Source organism: Thermobia domestica, chromosome 15, assembly GCF_964235325.1.
Source record: "Thermobia domestica chromosome 15, izTheDome1.hap1.1, whole genome shotgun sequence".
In the NCBI taxonomy this organism is placed as follows: domain Eukaryota; kingdom Metazoa; phylum Arthropoda; class Insecta; order Zygentoma; family Lepismatidae; genus Thermobia; species Thermobia domestica.
The window spans coordinates 152,484,289-152,503,831 of record NC_137468.1 but is presented as its reverse complement, the minus strand read 5'-3'; the positions used below and the strand labels follow the sequence as shown (position 1 = coordinate 152,503,831).

Sequence of the window (19,543 nt, the reverse complement as noted above, 5' to 3'; positions counted from 1 at the left end):
AGACCCCAGCCTTATAGCAAAAGAAATGTGGCCGTTTTCTTTCTTTCGTTTGTTTACCTTCACTAGTTTCTTTTTAAGAATTTGACATGAATTCCAATACACAAACACTTCACACTCACATCGAATGGTCAAAGCTCAGCGGTAGAACATCAACTTAAGATTCAGAAGCTGGTGTGATCGATCCCTCGTGGGTAAATATTTCGACTGAGGAGTTTACCACAATTCTTCCTCGGTGTCCCTAGGGAAATTTTTATGGCCCTATTGACTCATTTCCCTCATTTCTATCCCCTGAGCCTCGGATGTTTCGAAGCCTTAAAATAAATTCAAATGTAGTTGAAGTACCTTAACGCTACTGTCCTAGTTAATATTGTTAATACTGTTATTAAAACTTAATTAATATTGTTAGTTTTGAGATTAGATTTGAAGGAGGGACATTAATTAGTAGACCCTATATCCTGTTGAAAATTCATGTCACCTTTGATTTACTGTTCTGCATAATTCCTACAATGTATTTTTTTTTCAGAAATGCTTAATTTTCTCAGAAATGAATATTTTGACAAAGAACAAATATAAATCTGTGATAAAAGTGGATATTCACAGACTGAACTTACTGAATGAAATATCTGGAATATTTGGAACTTGTATATGGACCAGTTGCACAAACTTCTGATATCTCTGTGATAACTAAACATCAGATAACGGGATGGTACAACCTAGTCACAGGAGTCACTACCACTTTTACACAAAATAGCATTACTGTTGCGCCCAAGTTGTATCATCTAGGTATCTTACCTTGTGCTTAGTAATCAGGAGATTATAGCACTACTATGTGATGAACTTCGGAATTTCTCCAGTAGTAGCAGTTTTGGGATTAAGCTACAGTTAAAATCGTTTAAAAGAACATGTTTCTGAACGATTTATTTATAAAGAATCACTGGTTTTTCTTAGCCTCATTTCCCCAGGATTTAGATTCACCAAGCGCTAACTCCGTTTCCTTGGATATCGCTAGTATCGCTTGTTAACATCGCAGCAGAAGGTTTCTACAGAGTTGCCAACGGTCAAGAGCATTAGGAAAGAGGAGAATCAGTATCAGTAACAAAGAATAGGTGTTGGTAGTATTCAATATCTTACTTTTCTCGAACGATTGGGAGACGAACAACAGAGAGAATGACAGGAATAATAAAAACTTTTGCTCTCTTCTTTTATTGTATATTAAACAAGACGATTCGATATTAAGATTATTTGTTAATAATAATAATAATAATAATAATAATAATAACACCAAATTATTTAATGGATACTATGCATTTGTTCTATGCTACCGTAATCAATTGAAATTAATTACTTAGTTTACAAAGACTGCTTTCGTCCAACACCAATGTAATATTTTACAACAATGTATGCTATTTGTAAGTAAGCATCTCTTATTTTAGTATGACTTTCAACATCGAAGCGAATGAGAATGCCAAATGATTGTGCTTTTTTTTTCTCGTTCTTTGTCGAAAAGAAAGAAGATAACCAGGTAATTGACAAGAGGTTAAAAGGAACGTTCAGATAGTGAGGTCAATGCATGTACCTTACAGATTTCGATGAATTAGATCTTGGTGTACTACAAATAAATACGAACCTGGAGCTTTTACTCGGAACGCAGACTATTGCAACATACGGTATTCTGCAGTTGGTAAGTCTGTTTCCAAAAGATGTTTCGGTAGTAGTTTCACTTCAGGCCCATCAACTTACCGTTTGTCGACCCATAGCAGTATCAGTCTGTGTGGGGGAACCATTAGGGGGGGCAAGAATTAGAGGAAGGGGCCTGGTCCCCCAGGCCCTCCCTTGGCTCCGCCACTGCTACAAATGGATGACATCAAAACGGGAAAATCGTACCTGAAGACAAAGAGGTCAACGGAAGACAGTGGAGAATGGAAGCTTTTCAGTTGCGGCAAGTGACCTGCCAATAATGGCAAATTACCTACGATAATGATAATTATTATTATTTACTAAAACGATGGACTATCAAAAATGGAGGAATTCTGTTCCAAATTGTGATGTAAAGCATTAATATTGTTAAAAGATGAATAGTTTTTATTAAACAAAAAGTATTATAATTTCTACGGCAAAAACTGGGGGGTCATTCCGTACCATCTTCGCAAAATTCTGCGAACAGTAACGCAAAAGCTGGAACAAGAAATTATTCTAAATTAAAACGCTTATTTTGAGTTGTATTCACGCAAACCCGTCCGGAATGAGTCCCTAGGAATATGTGAAAACATCAAAGGCAATAGCAAACGATAGAAAGCAGACAGCTGCATGTGAGAAAATGGCAAATACCGAAGTAATGATCAGAAAATCTCACCATTATCACAGTCTATTATTCTGGTTGAATAATTGAATATCGAATTCCAATTTTAACGAGACGGGTATATTCAAATTAGATGCTAAATATGGAGATCGAAGACATTACTTTTCCGAGCTCATTAGTATAGTTCACCGTTCGTCAAAGCTTTTTCAAATGAGAACAACCTTTGTTAGTCAGAATGTTCTACAAATCACAGGCCCGTATTTAGGTAAGTGCTACTCTGTGCTCAAGCACAGGGCGGCAGAATTTTGGATTTTTTAAATATGTATTCATAAAAAGGTAATATTTAAAACTAGGAACTCGCAGAGTCCCGCGCACACTGAGAAAAAAAAATGTAGGTGGCATACTTAAAAACGTAGGTTACATTCGTAATTCCTGTAGTTTCTGGACTTAACGTACAACCGTATATAGCATCCTGCAGCAAACGTATAGCTGAAAAAGTATGTATTATACGTACTGTCTACATAAGTGCAATGACGTCATTCGTGTGACGTCATCTACAGTAACAAGTATATACGGAGGTAATATCTAGCTTTGTGACGTCAGGATCGTATGTAGCATGTGGGTTAATAATGACGACACTCACTGACTATCGGGACGGAGCGTAATTTCAAGAAGTATGCAATATACGTTCTGTACGTGTGTTTCTTGCGTTCAACCCCGAGACAGCATCTATTTTGTACTTGTGCCCCGTACGTACGACTAGATACAGTGTACGTATTGTACCCATGTATTATACAGATTTTCCTTATGTCGCACACAGCTTGTCCCGATACAGCATACAGAATATCCGTATGCACCATACAGAGTGCACATATGCAGCTTACAGACTGTCTGCATGCGGCATATAGATTACACGTATGTCGCGTACAGGCTGGCTATATGTAATGTATGGACTGGATGTATGTAGCTTGTAGATTGTCCATATGAAATATATGGATTTTACCTGTATCGCATACGTATTGCCTTGTTGTAATATATGAATTGGACATATTCAGGATCTAGAGATTGTACGTATAGTGCACCATTATTGAAGTGCTGCAACATACTGAGAAATGCATGATACATTCTTACTGTAATGTTGCCACATATTGTTTTTCTCTGTATGGAAACAAAAATAGCTTAAAATATGGTTGATCTCCTTTGTGCCAATAATAATAAAATTAACAATACTACACTTTTCAAATCTTAGTTTGGAGCAGTGAAACTGTCCAGAGAAATGTATTTATCTGCAGGGTGTAAGTTTGGACTTCCTGCTAATTCTTTGGAAAGCTACTGCAAAGCCAAGTGTTGAAAAGTGGCACAAGAGTTAATTTTAAAATTATTGGCACAAAGGAGGGTAACCATATGTTAAACTATTTTAGTTTTCATTCAGAGTAAATCAATATGTGACAATATTACTGTAAGAATTTATCATACCTTTTGCAATAACTTAGTTGCAGCACTTCAATAATAATGCAAAATGCACAGCCATGTACAATCCTATGTTCAAACTCAAAAAAGACTTACGTACAGTCATCTATTAAGCCGTTATCATCCATTGCTTGTACAGTCACGAAAGAAAATATTCTTCACTTGACAAAATTTGTTTTCCTAAAAACTCAACAATAAATTAACCTATCAGAGTACCGACTTTGGTAGGTTGTCAAGTTATAACTATTCGAAGAATAACAACAAAAAGATCCAAATTAATTAATTTGTTGCCGAGCTATTGGCAAAAGAAAATTTGTCAACTGTCAAATACTTTCTTTTCCGTGTGTACTATATAAAGACGACTTTACCTCATTCTTTTCCTTAATAATATCCTCTTCCAAAATGCAGAAGTTGTTACCACAAGAGGCGTGAATAGGATTTTCCAGAAATAACTTCTCTGAACATTTTAATTAACAGATAAGTTATTTTTTAAATGAAGCTATAATTAAAAACATGGTGTCAGCTGAAAACGTTTTCCCTCACAAGATGATTCCTAAACAGTACTCCCCATTAAAAATGCAACTTCAAGGAGACAGGGTAGCTACGCCAAAGTTCCCAAGCCGATATCTAATAGTAAGTGTCGAATATGCTTAACCCATAACATACCAAGCGGGGTACTCTAGGGACCCCAGAGAGTGATATTTGGTGATACTGCCGCAATTATAAGAATCAATTTATTCTCGATTTTTATATGTATCCTGCAACCCTTTGAGATATCAATTACATGATTAGATCAACGATGCGTTTCTTTAAAAAATACAAAAAATAAAAACACACTTCAAAATGTAAAAACTCCATTGTTAAACCTGTGTTTCAGATTTACAAACACACAAGTATGAAATTGTATGAAGAACTGAATAGTGTTCAAATATACATAATACTTGACGTCAACAATGTTCATTTAACTTAAGTATGCTTCTAGACATCCAAAAAATAATAGTTGGAGTAACCCTCTGCAATACTATGTTGAGAAATTAAAATAATACTTGGGGTCCCCAGAAGACTCCAGCTTGGTAAACAACTTTGACGACTTAGGCTTGCTACGTTAAGGGTTAAACTTACCGCTGTATTCGCTGTGTGACAACGTGGTGATAGCAGAGCAGAACTGACCCACCATTGACAACCAGAACGACTGTAACACAGCGAGACATCGAGAGGATGTTCTCTTCTGGTATGGTAAGCCATGCGTCTTACGATCCAATGCCACAGCTCAACTGTAGCTGGCGGAGTTCACAGGTATGAGAAGCTGTGCAGCCATCGACCAAACATATTTATCCTTCCCTGCTCTATACATTCTGCAAATTTGGACTTTCCTGGATGTATCCTTCTTAGTTCAACATTTTAAGTAACGAGCAGTGTAATAGTCTCATACATTATTTAAAGGAAGAGCGATGATTCTCAGAATTACTCGCAAGTTTCTAGTTTACAATTGTATACATATATATAGATATAGCTATATAGATAGATAGATGTACAATAATTTAAAACGGTTATATCAAAGTTTGCATTCAGAGCACCAAAAGAAGTATAGCTCTCGGAACATTGATTTTAGCCAGATAATACCACTAGTAAACTCAACCACACTCAGTACCGTTAGTTGCTTGGTATTGTCTATGAGGCAAAGATAATCGTATCTCATTGCGTGTAGATTTTTGTATTTGTTTAACACTAAAAATTGTTTGTCGCTAACCGAACCCAGTAACATATATATACCGACAGGACGTACGTTAATCACAAGGTTACATGAGTGAAACACTAAATTATTCGATTGACACTTGCGGCCTTGTCAACACTAGAGAAAGGTACAAAGTGATTAAATAAATACGAAACATAGTACATACAAAATATAGCGATGTATGAAGTCTCCTTTTCATACGATTTGGAGAAAGGATACATCTGTAGAGAGCAACATAAATGATTTCTGTGGATAATTTGGATTAGTCCAGAATTCGAACAAAAATAATTTTGAAATTCGTTAAGTCCAACATTTTTGCTTTCTTTCTTCGGATTCTCAATAAAGTTGACTACTGAAAAGCTGAGTTACAGATTTTATGTTAAAACATATTCACTATACCATTGCCTTATTCACAGAACAATACATTAGTTATTATAGTATGACTGAAATAATAGTGCTTCGTGCAGATTTACTTTATCCAATCGGAATTGCACAATGATAAAAAAAAATGTTGCAAGGTATAATGTTCTTATTTACAGAGAAAAAGAGTTGAAAAGATTTAACGCTAACAAACATTTTCTTTAAACAGACATACATTTATTCTAATTTATGGAAGAAAGAAATAATTTGCGGAGCAGTATATTTATTAAGGTTACATATTTGTACAAAAGAATGTAAATACAATCGGGTCTGTCTTCAGAAAGGACGTGCTTTTAGCCACAAATTACACTGCTTCTTTTTGCTGTCTTTCATGCAGAATCCTGGTTTTGTTTTGATACATGAAATACCTGAAACAAAAATCCAAAAATATTTAAAATGTTACATTTTAAAATATTTAACATTTTTTTAGATTAAATGGACAAAAACTGTTCGGTCAGGTATGGACTTTTGGGTTTCTGGTAGAAAAATGATGAATTTAAAAAAAAAAAGTGTTTGTTGATGCTGAACAACTCGAAATTTATTACTATGCAAAAGTAAGTGGGTACCCACTGGCGTTCGAGGTACCATGGGGTACCTAATATGTCTGCATTTTTAGATATGTGGAAATATATGTCTCTAAATTGTAAAGAACTGATATCTGTTTAGTACAGAAAACCGCAACTCGGTAAGCCTTATGGATACCGAGGTATGGGAAAATAAAGGACAACACCATAGAAGTGTGAGTTTTGCGTACTAGATTGTGCAGTTTCGAAAACGTAATTACTGAGGGCTAACAACAACTTCAAAAGTAGTTTCAATTCAATACACTACACACACGTCCTTATGGGGGTTTTCGGGTACTATGGCATTCGCAGACCTCCCATTTCTAAACATTCTAAAATATATCTTAATAAACTTATAAAGAACGTTACAGGTGTGTGTTTACCGAAACCGCAAGTCGGTATGTTTAACAGTTACCGAAATATGGTGAAATAAATAGGAACACCATAGGTATGTGGGGCTTCCATACTTGACAGTAGTTTAGAAAATTAATGAAAATATGACTAATGGCTATCAAGATATTGTCAAATAAAGGGAGGACCCACACAGTTATGGGGTTTTCGTGTTAGGTGGTGAAATTTCCGAAACCGATCATGAAATCTGAATAAGCACCAGTAGCAATTTCATCCTAAAGTAACTGGGTATTTTCATGGGGTTTTAGAACATCATGGGTCTAAAAAGATTAAGTTTTAAAAGCTTTGGAAAATATAATTTGACATTTGTAAAGAGTATTAGAAAAGAGAATAGAGTTACCCAAAACTTCCAGCCAGTACATCTTACAGCTAGAGAGACACCGTGAAATAAAAGAGTATTAGATCTTGAAATTTCATAAAACAACTTTTGATCTTAATAAAAGTTAAATAAGATGGTACTTACATGGGTTAAGTGAGTACCTCACACTCGTCAGGGCAATTCCGATCGAAAGATTAATTCAGCTCGAAGTTTTCTTCGGGTAAATCCAAGCGTGATAATTCCTAGCGTACAAAAAGAATGAAAATTCTTTGTCAATATCTAATATAGCAACCGAGATATAAGTAATTATGTATTTTACGACGTCGTAAAAATGGAGACCCACATGGATTTGTACTGTTGAGTCTTTGCTGTAAGAAGAAGAAATTTCAGAAAACTACCGTATACACCTTAATAGACAATTAAATGGGTGGAGGCATGGTGGCTTAGTGGTAGAGTGCGTACCTTTGGTGTATTGGATCCCTGGTTTGATCCGTGTCCAAGTCAGTTTGTAGTCGACATTGTATTCGTGGGTATTCTCGGGGTACTCCCGTTTCCTCCCACCTTTACACTCCATCAATTCTATCATCAACATTCACTTGCCTTAATTTCATTTTAAAATTAAATGGGCAGTTAAGTGTGATCGTATCTCTGGGAATTAAGAGAATACTCCAGTGTAGTTTCTGCAAAACATACTAGGTACACACCCCACCACTAAGTTACTGTGTCCTCACTGATTTAATTGCATATTAAGGCATATACAGTAGGTTTTTGAATTTCTTTCTTATAGCAAAGACCCAGAAGTACAAATCCTTAAAGATCTCTATTTTTACGTCATAAAATAAATGACTCGTTATATTTTGGTTACTATATTAGATATTCACAGGGAATTTTCACTCTTTTACACAGCTCGATGAACCTTTGGAACTGCCTGAAGAAAACCTAGAACTAATCTTTCCATCGAAATTGTACTGAGGTACTTACTTAACCCATAGAAATACCATCTTATTTAATTTTGTTGTGACCAATAATTTTTCCGAAGTTTCAACATCTCATACTCTTTTATTTCACGGTGTTTCTCTATATGTTAGATGTACTAGCTGCAAGTTTTAGGTAAATACATATTTCTAATACTCTTTACAAATGTCAAGTTATATTTTCAAAAGCTTTTAAAATTTAATCTTGGTAGACTGTAAGATGTTCTAACACCCCATGGAAATATCTAATTACTTGAAGATGGAATTGCTACTGGTGTTTATTAACTTTCCATGACCGGTTTCGGAAATTTTATCATCTAATACGAAAATCCCATACCTGTATTGGTCCTCTCTTTATTTGACAATATCTTGATAGCCGTTAGTCATATTTGAATTCATTTTCCAAATTGTACCTTCAAGTATGCAAGCCCCACATACATATCGTGTCGCTCTTTATTTTCCCATGTCTCGGTATCCGTAAGGCTTACCGAGTTGCAGTTTTCGGTAAACAAATATCAGTTCTTTACATTTTAGACACATGTATTTCCATATATCTAAAATGCAGAAATTAGGTACCGCATAGTACCCCTCTACCCCATTGGGGTACCCACTTACTTTTGCATACCAGGGCAAAAACACCAGTGGTCGTTACTTTAAGGTTGAAAACATACTCTTTTGTCTCTTCTGTGAGCACCGTGAATCGGTCGGAGCTGTACCATAGTTGGAAAGAGACACTGATCCTTCCTATATGACCATGTAGTCAGAATTCAAAATCGAATAGCCGTTGAAGGAAAAACAATATTTTAAAATCCCTTGTATTGCACCGGTAGTAGTCATCTCAAAATCGAAATGTTCCAGTGGTAGTTAGGGTTTTGTACCAGTGTTCGTCACTCAAATAACTTGACATAATTTATTCAGAAACGCACTGTTTATCAGTTTAAAATTAAGAATAGAGTATAAAGTACTAATCTTAATAACTGTGCATCACTTTTGGCACTCAAGAAAGAAAATAAAAAAGTTTTTACATACTTTTTAAAGCAATTTCAGTAAGAAAAATGTTAACTGAATTCAAAAGTTAACTGTATATTATTTTAACGTTGAGAGTACAATATTAATTACTATGTTTAATAACTATAGTGACTTTAAGCACTCAAGAATGAAAATAAACATGTTTGTACATACATTTTTAATACAATTTGAGAAACAAAATAAGTTAACCGAATTCAAAACTTAATTATATATCACCTTAAGATTAAGAATGGACTATAAAATACTGAGGTTAATAATAATGCATTACTGAAGAATGAAAACAAATATGTTTTTAACTACCTATATTGTATTTACATGTTGTTATTTCTCATTAACATGCTTTTTGATAACGCACGATATGGGCTAGGGGTGCGCAAGAGAAATGATTTGAGACTGTCACCTCTCGCAAAGATGTCGCGAAAGTTGTCTCGTCTCGAAAACTGTATCTGTTTCTATTGGAAGAGCTATGTCTCGTCTCGAATTTCGTAACAAAAATTCGTTACACATGCAGTTTTGTGTAAAAAGTGAAATGTATAAATACAGGAGAGAAAACATTGCAGACAAACATTATGTTAGTATGTTGAACATACTTTTTCGTATGTGGTGCAAAATATCTTCATCTATGGGGTTACTTTGCACCAAAGTTTGTATGAAATGAAATCTTTGAGTTTTACGTTCCACGATTTTGCCGGGTATGCTAAAGAAGACTATAATCATGAGAATGAATGAAATAGTAGAATGAAAACTGTGAGAGAAAACGGGAAAACCCCGAGAAAACCACACACAGTGTTTGTCCAACACAAAGCCCATTTGGCACGTGCTGGGATCGATCCAGGAACTCCACGCAGGAGAGGTGAACGCTCCATCACTGAGCTACCACGTCCCCAAAAACACAACCTCAGAATATACTTCATATAGAGTAGAAATGAAATGAAATCTTTGAGTTTTACGTCCCACGCTTATGCCGGTTAGGCTAAAGGAGACGGTGGTGATGAGTAATGAATGAAATGGTGGAATGAAGAAAGTGGGAGGAAACGGGACAACCCCGAGAAAACCCACGCACACGGTGTTTGTCCACCACAAAGTTCACTTGGCGGGGACTGGGATCGAACCCAGGACCCCAAGCACCAGAGGTGAACGCTCCACCACTGAGCCACCGCGACCCCTCATATAGAGTAGAAGTAACAAGATGTAAAAAAAAAAAAAAAAAAAAAAATGGCCCGTCTGGAGGACATGTAAGCTAAACACCAATACAATTGTTACAGATTTATTTACTTGCACTGTTTAGGCTGAACATCGCAACACCAATATCATTATGTCACATCCTTAACTATGCTAACTACAACGTAGACCTGCTTTGCTTCGTAATGTCCAAATAGTTGATTATTGTGCTCGAAAGCAGGCAAGTAGCATACAAATTTATGATGTTGAAGGCGTTATTTTTCACAGCTATGGAGAAAAGACATGAAAACGAAAAATAAAAATAAATCTTTGTTTTACTTCCTACGGTTATGCTATGTATGCTGACAGTCACAAATGAGTATTGAAAATTGATGATCTTGGAATACGATTTGGTGGAATAATGAGGGGGGGGGGAATAGACATTGATTAAATATAAAATTGAAAAGAAATAAGGGCCTGACGCTCAAATATTTATCTATCTGGCAGCCACCTTGATCCCTCTAAAATATCATGAAGTACTTGATTGATTCTAAACCCAATAATAGTAATAGTAATTATAACAATAAACACAGAATATACCTAGATATAATTTACGCACCTTGAAGTGTAGAAATTAATGATTGCAATCCTCAGCATTCCAATAGTTCTTTGGTTTCTCCAAATGAAGATTCGGACATCGGTTTTCTTCTCAAGCAATAATGGGGTACAATAATCAGTTGCAGTCCAAAGCAAAGTCACTAAGTTAAGCATGAATATAAAAGATTTTGTGTTAAATATTTCAATGTAAATTTCATGAAATAGAATTCATTAGTTAGTTACATACAAACTCGTACGCATGTAAGTCAGAATCTACTTGTAATAACTTGTAAATTTAAACAAACTAAATTATACTACAGTTATAGGGACATCAAACATATATTCCATAAGATATATAGGGTGTCTCAAAAGTCCCCTGACATAAAGTAACTCGATTATTATCAGAGTTACAACAAAATGTAATTGGGAAACCGTCTCCAAATATGATGTTTCCAATGTAAGTTGAAGGAATTTTCAAAATCGGATGAGCCGTTTGGCTGTACACTCTTTATGCGTCCAATGTTAAATGAAAATGCAACGTTGCCATTTACCTGGACCCACAACATAAGTGAATGAAGTTACTGATTTTTACGCTAACATGTCGATGGCTAGTCCCCATTTCAAACAGTAACTTCATTCACATATGTTGTGGATCCAGGTAAATGTAACATTGCATTTTCATTCCACATTGGGCGCATAAAGAGTACAGCCCAAACGGCTCCTCCGATTTAAAAAGTGTTCACTTTAGATTGAAAACAACATATTTAGAAATGGTTTTTCCTCTTACGTTTTGTTGTAACGTCAGAGAACTTTCGAAACACCCTGTATACATCATACGAAGTTCCTTTCTAAATTCTACACGGGTGTAGTTTAATTGAATGTGAGATGGGTGATACACATTAGGCCGTTTGGAAATACTCTCACAGACGGCCGCCATTTTGGATTAAATTTGTTTGTTATAAACTGGTGGGTAATGTGATATATATATGGCCACGGGCTAGAATTTTCTCAGTATGTCAAATATGCAATCAGATTCCATGGAGCTTAATTTGGTGAAAAGTTATTGCCAATTGAACGTTGTACTTACCTCTTTCTTCTAGATGTAGAACCATACCGTTAGCACGTGAGGAATGCATCGAAATATTCAAACTGTGGAGCGGGAGGAGTGCCTGTACAGTGGTTACCGATTGCAAACAGAATCATCCACAATGTGACTGTGTTACATGTTGCAGTGTCACAGTAATTAACTAAATTTGAGGAGATGGGCACATTCGTGGACATACGTCGTAGCGGACGATCGTAGAGAGCTACAGATGAAGCAACGCCTACGGCAGTGCTGACTTCTTTCTCGATGTGGCCCCAGAGGAGCACACGTCATTTATTAATGCAATGTGGGTTGAGTCATAGGGTCTGCGCGTGTATAAGTGCATCCGTACAAGGTGCAAATGAAGCAACATCTCCACGAGAACGATGTTGATCGCCAAGTGCAGTGAGTAATTATGGTTAACATTTTTATGCAAATACTCTTTTCAGATGAAGCTGACCTCTACGTAAATGGGAAGGTTAATAGGCAGAACATGCACAATTGGTCACCTGACAACCCCGCGTGCAAGACCCCTCCAACATGACCAGCGCAAAGAAAATTAATTATGTTGTTGGCAGACAAATGAGGAATACGTCTAATCAGTCACTTTTTCATTCCATAAAATTAACTGCGGAATAATACCTCACGCTCGTACAGGGATAGATATTGCGAGCTGCGATGCCCGAGGATGGTACATTCTCGCAGTTTTTTCAACACCATGGCGCTTTCTTCATTATGGATTCGTATTGCGTCACTACTTGAACAATTCTCTAGAACATGGGTTGATCGACGAGAGGCAGTTGAATGGCTGCTCGATCACCGGACCTAACGCTGTTCAATTTCTAGCTAAGTGAAAAAGTTAAGGCTATGGTTTGTGCAGTAAATATTCATAATTTTTATCATCTAGAACAAAGTATCGCCATCGTCTGTGCACAAATTTGACCCTATATCCTACTTTGTGTCCACAGCAATTGGAAGAAGCTTCTGCAAATGTTTATTGCTCAGTAGGAACATGTGGAACATATACTATAACCAGGGATAAAAGTGGACCTGAAAAGGTGGGGGGACGGTAGGTAGCGGCATCACTCCACGCCGTTCCTCCTGCCTATCTCTACCCATTGTACCATTTTAGGATCTGGGGGACGCCCTACATATTTTTCGAGGTGGGGAACTGCGTCCCCCGCGTTCCCCCTCGCTTTTACCCCTGACTATAACAGGGAAATGTGTTCGAAGTGGGAAAAATCAGAGGCGGTCAAAAATTTATTACGATTTTGACTCGACATATCGGCTATCTAAATGTTCAAATGCAGTGAGGTGTGAAGCCTACAAGATTGCATTTCTATTTACATAATGTCTGAAAACCACTGGAAAGCTTCTTTTAGTTACGGAGAAAAAACGGAGAGACTGATCCATCCATCGTGAACAACTTTCTGGAAAAACATAAATAAAAATAGCCCTTACCTTGTATCAGAGAATTATACCCGAAAGTGCTCAAAAACCGACTTTTAATATTAACAATTTCCAGCGGGAAAACTCCTGGACCACACACTCGAATGAGGGGTATTTCAAACTCCCGTAAGATCTGCCCCCACAGCAATCCCCTAAATCCGCCCATGCTCAAAAGACGACGCTTATAAGAATTCAGACAAGACGACACATACATACATACGAAAGAAACAATTCAATACGGCACATCAAAATATAAACTAGATGAACTTCTTTGAAAACACCTCATTTTACAAACAAAAGGTAGAAAAAGGTAAAAATGTCAGTATTGTCAACTTAGAATCTACATAAGAAATAAAATCTTTTTATGTGCAAAGCTATTCGTCAATACGTATAAAAAATGGATTTATTAATGGTATTTAGCATTTATTCTTCCGTGAAGGTATATCTTGATCACTAAAAAACCAGAAACGGTATGTCTCTATCACTGAAAAAAAAAAACAGAAGGGTATGACATACCACTACATATAGTCTCACTTGGTTCACTGCCAATAACATTTCACCAGAATAAGTTACATGATATCTGATTGCATATTTGACATCCTCAGAACATTTTAGTGCATGGCCATGTATCACATTACCCACTTATCGTCCATATTACAATTTCGAATCTAAGATGGCGACCGTCCGCGTGATGTAATCCGAAAGTATCCCTCTGGGCCTAATGTGTATCTCTTATCTCGCAATCAATGTAACTACATCCCTGTAGTTTTCAGAAAGGATGACAAGGGACTTCTGATGCATCCTGTATATAATAGTTGTATCAATAATGACGGGTATACCGGCTAGGCTAAAGGAGACGCTGATGATGATATAATGAATGAAATGGTGGAATGAAGAAAGTGGGAGGAAACGGGAGAACCCCGAGAAAATCCACTCACACGGTGTTTGTCCACCACAAAGTTTACTTGGCGCGAGCTGGGATCAAACCAAAGATCCCAAACACCAGAGGTGAACGCTCTACCACTGAGCCATCGAGGCCCGACAGGAATATTTGTTGAAGTCTACTGTCTTCTTCAGTACCAAGGTTACACAAAAATGAGCCTATGGTTTTGACGGAATTCGAACCAACATTATATGTATACTCTCTCAGTGAGAATCAAAGCTGGCACCAAGTTTACATATGCGCGCGCATTGTATTTTACTTATATAGCTCACAGAGCTATGGGCGAGCAAGCAAGGCACGTGCCCCGGGCGTGTGGTTGGAGGGGCTACTAAAAGAGAGGTTATATATTAGTACTTTTCCATTTTGGTGTTTAATACTTTTCATCAGAGTGCGAAATCATGAAATCAAAGTGGGGGGAGACTGAAGGACTGAAGAGAGCGAGAGAGAGGGAAAAAAAAAGCTGCGCAGTCTTACACTTCAAAGAATTGTAGTGAAATGAGAAGGTCAGAATTCAAGATGACATTCGGATGCTTGGCACGAAGAAAAACATTGCAAGCAATTTTGAAAAAAAAAAGAAAAAAGAAAAACTTAAATAATGTGATATATTTTGTAGACTTTGGATATGTATGTTTTAGTTGGCATCAACAATTATTGGTGTGTTTTGTGACAATTGACAGTTTAGCGAGAGACTAGGCTAACTGACAATTTTAACTTTCTGAAAGAAAAGGAAACAAATGAAAACAGCACGTTACAAAGGATACGACTGATATTCATAGTTTGGCTTAGTATACAACAGGGGTGGATCCAGGATGGACTACTGGGGGGCGGTGGGTTGTAATGCCACTACTTACAAGATAGAGCTACTTTTAAGAGATTCAACTCTGGGTGGGGTTTATTTTATATTAAAATACACAAAGTTTCCTCTTCTTGGGGGAGATAGACCCTCCCTGGATCCGCCCCTGTCTCAGGACAAGCCACACAGACAAGTGGTTGAGGCAAAGGTCAATTAATGACATTAGTATGCTGTTCCGTCAAAATCTCAATCTTGACCTGGATGTAAGTTAGCCTGGTCTCTCACTGAACAACTCAATTGAATGTTTCATATGTAAATTAGGCACTTCTACATCACAAACAGTAAATATAACCTACCTTATTCTACGTTTTTAAATGCATTTCTACAACTGATTGTAACTTTAAAGGTTCTCGTGAAGATTAGCTGGCGGAGGTTACCTAACATAGCCATGAGTTATCAAATTAACAGTTGTGCTTCGTGGGTGATGATAATGATCCTGAGGTTAGATGTTAAATTGGACTCGAGAGCGGAACAAGGGCTGATCTTATTCGTGTCTCAGACGGGGCATGGAATGGAACGAATATGAAAATAAGGTTGCTGTAATAGTTTTTCATAGGGTTTGTAAGATTTTCGAAACACTTGGCAATTTTTTTTATCAAGACGACATTTTTTTAAGATAAAAATCAAGACTTGGCAATTTCAAGTTTCATCCCCCTCCCAATCTTGTAATGCTCGCTACGCCGCTGTAAGCAATACATATTTTCGACAATATTCGTTGTTCATCTGTTTCCGCTGGGTTCCAACGTGGTGAGCTGCATATGGGACTTTTAATAGTGTTATTATAGTGAGAAAGAATTGCAAATTATGTTCATGTTCCTAAAAGAGGGAAATTGAAAGAGAAATTAAATTAAAAATAAATAAGGGAGAGAAAAGTAATTACTTGAAAATAAAAATAAAGTCTTTGAGTTTAATGTCCCACGATTATGCTGTTAGGCTAAGGGAGTCGGTGATTAAAGCAAGTTAATGATTATGGAATATTTGGTGGAATGAGAAAGTGGGAGGAAACCAAATCCCCGAGAAAACCTACGAGCACGTATATGAAAATGAAGTAAAACATACACTGGACTATGCTTTCTTTGTCTAGCAGAGTCATAGTTTGGAATCGAAAATGTGTTTTGAATCCTTGTATTTAGAGATGGAGAGTGTAAGTAACGAAAGCACTTAATACATCCATTAAGATTTCGGAAAGCGAAATCTAAATTTAGGTAAGCTAACTCCATGTATTAACTGCTTGCATCCGCTTCGTACATTGTTCGAAGGGTCACGAAACAAATCACCTCATTTAGTCTACACATACCTAGTACTAGCGTTAATTACCTGCTTCGTTGGGTGAAAATAAGAAAACCAGTAATACATGTATGTTACGTTAGTCAGTCACTTTTTTTACTATTACGAAACGCTCTCTCATATCGGTTATTTTCGATCATTTGTAAGATCCGTCTCCCCTCTTTCCCTCCCCAAGTTGCTCGGCTGAATTTTGATTTAAATAGTATTGGAAGTGTCACTGTCCATTTCTGCGCCCCCGAAAACAATGGATTTAGATTAGGATTAGTTCACTTAACTTAGTAAGCCTACACAGCTTTGGCGCGGCTCGACTTGTTGGAAAGCAATCCAAAATCTAAACAAATATATCGATGTCACTGGGGTTTAGTAAAGTGTATCGTAAGTCAAGAAGATTGAGAACCACTGCCTCGATTATTCACTTCAATTAATCATCAAACTCCTTTAACCTGAAGTACATAATCGTGGAATGTTCAATTAAAATTATAATTTTATGGCATCTAGAAAATGCACATATCGTACATTACGTTACATTACCATTCAATCGCAATAGGTTATTACAGACATGTGGTTGGCTTGAAGCTTAGCGTCCTATTCAGCGCCAAGACTGTGTACTACCTACACCTACAGCATAATATGGAATCCTACTCGCATGATCTTAGATCAAGATTTGAATCAACGGGAGGATGAAGATTTTCCCTCTCGTCAAGTAATTTCCCCAACTCGCCAAAGAATTTCTCCCTTGCCGGGAAAATATTTTCCCTCATTTCATATTTTACATATTATATACTATATATTATATCTTGCATCACTGAGAAATAAAATGCTTCGATTGTATATCTGAAAAGTCGCCCCCTCCCCGCAGGCACGTAGCCACGATTTCGCAATACGGGAGGTCCGTGACGAAATACTGTGGTTATCACACCAGGGGTTCGATCAATCTAAACTATTTTACTGACAACATATCCATATTGATTTGTTAGGACAATAAAATGAGGATATGTTAGTAAGTATTTTAATTAAAGAATTATGAAGAAATCTTGCGTAAAAGAATAGAAAAAAGTATTGACAAAGACATAGTCTTCCGAGGTCATTCGAACTCGGTTCTTCTCGTCTTCTTTCTATTTCTCTTATCTTAGTTCAATGCCGTCAAGGATAGCAACGAGATCTCTTTCGGTAGTAAAGACATCCTATAAAATGGATTAGTGTTGCCGCGAAATTCAAAATGGTTCATATTATTGGTAATTCTGGGCATTGCTTAAGTTCTGACAGGCTATCTGAAAGAACCGGTTTATCGATCGTCATTTGTAGTCCATAGGGTTACTGGCGCAAATCCCGGGGGGATGAGGACATGTCCCCTCCAATCTTAGAACTGGGGGGGACTTTCCCCTCAATAATCCGATTTGAAATGCGTTTTTTGGAGAGAAATGTGATGATTTGTGTCCGATTGCCACAAAGGAAAGTAAGATGAAATTGATGTCCCCACCCCAGAATAAGCCTTAAATCTGCCCGCCTCACAATTTTGAAGACAACTCTGCTCCCCTGATCCTCCGCAGCATTGTTTTTCAACTTCATAATTTGAACATTCTTAAAAAAATTATGAGAACTGTCTTACACGTCCCTCCCAATGTTGAAGACAGATTTGCGCCGCTGCATACGGTTAACATGGAGCTAGATGGAATTCGGAATGTTCCGTTACAATAATATCCAATTTCAACTTGATCCGCCCCCCCCCCTCCCGTTTCCTCCACACAAAGCTCCTCGTAAGAAAGAGTAACCAAAACGCTTATTGTAGCTTTATATTTTTGAGGCTGATTCATCTGTTTCTTTCTGTTTCATCTTTCCTTAATATTTTTCATTTCTGGATCCGAAGGGGGGGGGGGTCTGGACCCACCCCTTGGCTACGAGCCTGCTTCCCGTAAAAAGCATCATTCGAACCCTGAATCAAACAACTCCATCTGTAAAGCAGTGCTGAGTTGATTTTAATATCCTTTTCTGCAACGAGGCTGTATGAGACGTGGACTTACTGATTAACATGGACTCCGAACCACTCCCGCCGGGAATCGAATGCGGGTCTCCCACACCAAAGGCGCGTACGCTAACCGCTTAGCCATGAAGGAGCTCATATCTATAGCAGTGTAAGCAACAACAACAACAAAAAGAAACACACACACATACTAGAAGTTTGCACAATTGGGGATCAAAACATTCTCAATGAAGTATGAGAAATAGTAAACGTCAATCAAAGTGGGCTTCTGCTTATTCTTTACTTCTTTAATACTTAATTCCTTCTAGAAATAGTGAAACAATACTATGAAGACACAGTACTTAAACATAATCGAAAGAATAAGACAAGGAAACAGAGTAATTTCCGACTAATTAAACTAGTCATATATACTATACCTAACTGTTACATTGTATTTCTTACCATATTACGAAAGCGATATAACTTTTTTACCAGCCATAGAAGCTGGACGCAATCCAATACTGCAATTTAGACGCTGTAACGAAAGCTCAAGTCAAACGCCTGACACTCCTAACTCTTCAAACTGTGTAATAGCTGTTTCAAGCGGCCTACAACTTATGACCTTGAAACTATGTGCTAGTAACCAAATTAATGCCAAGGTACGATAAAACACCCCAACTTGCCACAATGACGTCAACACAAGGAAAAAAAGAAAAACATCTAATTTTTGGTTCGAAAATTATGAAACAACAATAATAATAATGTAATTCTCAGGAACTCAAACATTAGTTAACTAGAGAACATAACAAGCAAAACAAAACAAAACAAAACAAAAAGAATCTTAAACGTGAGCTCTCCCTGACTGCTGTTTTTAAATTTCAGTGAGGCTGTAAAATCACATTACTTGTTTAGTACTATATTAAAGCAAGTTATACTAAAGGAATATATAATTAATGGAATATTTAACTAAAGTGATAGTTTACTATTGC

General features: G+C 36.9%; 1 long non-coding RNA gene across 1 annotated transcript; it reads right to left on the bottom strand.

The window, feature by feature from the left end:
• Positions 1 to 6,193: 6,193 nt before the first annotated feature.
• LOC145671924 (uncharacterized) lies at positions 6,194 to 19,079 on the bottom strand. Its single transcript, XR_014128581.1, has 3 exons — positions 19,017 to 19,079; positions 11,001 to 11,139; positions 6,194 to 6,292 (listed from the first exon to the last, which is right to left on the bottom strand). It is a non-coding gene; the product is annotated as an uncharacterized LOC145671924 (long non-coding RNA).
• Positions 19,080 to 19,543: the final 464 nt, after the last annotated feature.